Below are 3,269 nucleotides of genomic sequence, written 5' to 3'. Positions count from 1 at the left end.
CATTATTATTATTATTATTCTCTGGGCCTCAGTTAACTCATCTGTAAAAATGGGGATTAAAACCGTCCCCGCGGGACAACCTGATCACCTTGTAACCTCCCCAGTGCTTAGAACAGTGCTTTGCACACAGAGGGTGCTTTATAAATGCCATCATTATTATTATTATTATTATTGTTCTCTGGGCCTCAGTTACCTCATCTGTAAAAATGTGCCGTCATTATTATTATTATTCTCTGGGCCTCAGTTCCCTCATCTGTAAAAATGGGGATTAAAACCGGCCCCGTGGGACAACCTGATCATCTTGTAACCTCCCCAGTGCTTAGAACAGTGCTTTGCACATAGTAAGCGCTTAATAAATGCCATCATTATTATTATTATTATTTCCCATGCCACTGCTGCCCAGCACAGATGACTTTTGACTTGCAGCAGATTGCCTTCCACTCGCTAGCCACTGGCAAAGCTAGGAATGGAGTGGGTAGGCCTCTGCTTGACTCTCTCTCCAGTAGTTGAGGCTGGTAGAGGACTGGAAACTCTCCAGGTGCGACCCTGAGAGGGAGATTCATCCATCAACTCCATTAGAGAAGCAGCGTGGCTTCATGTAAAGAGAAAGGACTTGGGATTCAGAGGTCGTGGGTTCTATTTATTCGGATGACTTGACACCTGACCACATGTTTTGCTGTCTGTCTCCCCGCTTCTAGACTGTGAGGCCCGTTGTTGGGTAGGGCCCGTCTCTATATGTTGCCAACTTGTACTTCCCAAGCGCTTAGTACAGTGTTCTGCACACAGTAAGCGCTCAATAAATACAATTGAATGAATGAATGAATGAATAATCCCAGCTCCACCACTTATCAGCTCCGTGACTTTGAGCAAGTCACTTAACTTCTCTGTGCCTCAGTTACCTCATCTGTAAAATGGGGATTAAGACTGTGAGCCCTAGGAGGGACAGCTCTATTCTACTGTACTCTCCCACGCGCTTAGTACAGCCTTCTGCACTCAGTAAGCATTCAATAAATACCATGGTTCATTGCCTGTTCTCCCGGAGAACGACAGTTCATACCATCTCTTCATGAGTCCTACCTTATCCACAATAAGATCAGAGCTGTCTTCACTCTTCAGTCAATCAATCAATGGTTTGCCTGGTGGCAAGAGGATGGGCTTGGGAGTCAGAGGTCAAGGGTTCTAATCCACTCGTTTGCTGTGTGACCTTGGGCAAGTCACTTAACTTCTCTGTGCCTCAGTTGCCTCATCTGTAAAATGGAGATTGAGACATGTGGGACCACCTGATTACCTTTATTTGCCCCAGCACTTAGAACAGTGCCTGGCACACTGTAAGCACTTAACAAATTCTGTTATTATTATTATTATTATTACTGAGCTCTTACTGTGTGCACAGCACTGAGTATGGACTTGGGAGATTACAATAAAGGGTAAGTAGATACTAACCCTCCCCTCAAGGACCTTATACTCTAAAGAGGAACCACTGTGCCTTCAACAAGGCCAATACAATGTCTTTTACAATCAATCAGTGGTATCTATTGACCATTTTCTAAGTGCAGAGCATTATACTAAGTGCTTGGGAGAGTATAGTACAACAGAATTAATGGACGTGTACTCTGCCCATGACAAGCTTGCAGTCTAAAGTTTTTCTATGATACATAGAAGTCTTTGGTATCAAGGTTTCATGACATTCCAGTCACAGAGTGTTTTTGTATACAGTCCTAAACTGTACTATTTCCTCAATCCCTAATCTATAATGATGGCATCTATTAAGCGCTTACTATGTGCAAAGCACTGTTCTAAGCGCTGGGGAGGTTACAAGGTGATCAGATTGTCCCATGGGGGGCTCACAGTCTCACAGATGAGGTAACTGAGGCCCAGAGAAGTTAAGTGACTTGCCCAAAGTCACCCAGCTGACAAGTGGCGGAGTCAGGATTAGAACCCATGACCTCTGACTCCAAAGTCCGGGCTCTTTCCACTGAGCCACGCTGTTTCCCAACCCTCCCTCTAGACTCCACTTGGACAGGGTTTGCGTCCACCAACTCTGCTGTACTCTCCCAAGCGCTTAGTACAGCACTCTGAACACAGTAAGCACTCAGTCCATTCCACCGACTGATTGTTTGATTGATAGCAGTCTGCAAAGCCCTGGATCTCTTTAATTTCATCACCCAACCACCTGCCATCCATGTTCCTTAATGTGATTTAAAGGTCTTTCATTCATTCAATCGTATTTATTGAGTGCTTACTATGTGCTGAGCACTGTACTAAGCGCTAAGGTCTTAACATGGGTTTCTGAAAGCCTCGCTTCTCTTAGAGTTTTCTGACACTACTGGATGCTGCTGGGGTAATTGATGTTTTTCAGCAAATAGGCCTTTTATCTCCAAGTCACTTGAGTTAAATTCATCTCGGTGCCTTCTCTTGGCCATTTCCAATATCTTGATGCTGCCTGTAATACAGTATCAAGGGGAAATGGCTGTTCATCGTGTATGTTGGGGACTGTGGTTTAATTTTCTTTTTTCAACAGGGCTGTTGTGTGGCGTGTGGGGGACACTGTACTGAACAATAGGAGAGTACAATAGAGGTAATAATAATTGTGGTATTTGTTAATCAATCAATCAATCGCATTTATTGAGCGCTTACTGTGTGCAGAGTACTGTACTAAGCACTTGGGAAGAACAAGTTGGCAACATATAGAGACGGTCGCTACCCAACAGTGGGCTCACAGTCTAGAAGGGGGAGACAGAGAACAAAACCAAACATATTAACAAAATAAAATAAATAGAATACATATGTACAAGTAAAATTAATAGAGTAATAAATATGTACAAACATATATACATATATACAGGTGCCGTGGGGAAGGGAAGGAGGTAAGGCGGGGGGGGGATGGAGAGGGGGAGGAGGGGGAGCACTTGTTAAGTGCTTACTAAATGCCCGGCACTATACTAAGCACTGGGGTGGATACAAACAAATGGGGTTGGACACAGTCCCTGTCCCACAAGGGGCTCGCAGTCTCAATCCCCATTTTACAGATGAGGTAACTCAAGCCCAGAGAATGACTTGTCCAAGGTCACACAGCAGGCACGTGGCAGAGGCAGGATTAGAACCCATGACCTTCTGATTCCCAGGCCCATGCTCTCTCCACTACACCAAGCTGTAGAAAACACCCTCAGGGAGCTTACAAATATAACTGCAGCGTGGCTCAGCGGAAAGAACCCGGGTTTTGGAGTCAGAAGTCATGGGTTCAAATCCCGGCTCTGCCAGTTGTCATC

At 44.8% G+C, this 3,269-nt stretch overlaps 1 non-coding gene across 1 annotated transcript; it reads right to left on the bottom strand.

Annotated features, from left to right (window-relative positions):
* Positions 1-418: 418 nt before the first annotated feature.
* Positions 419-556, bottom strand: LOC119920659. The gene has a single exon (XR_005448390.1). It is a non-coding gene; the product is annotated as a small nucleolar RNA SNORA7 (small nucleolar RNA).
* Between the last annotated feature and the right edge of the window lie 2,713 nt (positions 557-3,269).

Source organism: Tachyglossus aculeatus, chromosome X1, assembly GCF_015852505.1.
Source record: "Tachyglossus aculeatus isolate mTacAcu1 chromosome X1, mTacAcu1.pri, whole genome shotgun sequence".
Lineage (NCBI taxonomy): Eukaryota > Metazoa > Chordata > Mammalia > Monotremata > Tachyglossidae > Tachyglossus > Tachyglossus aculeatus.
This window is presented reverse-complemented; position numbering and strand designations above follow the sequence as displayed.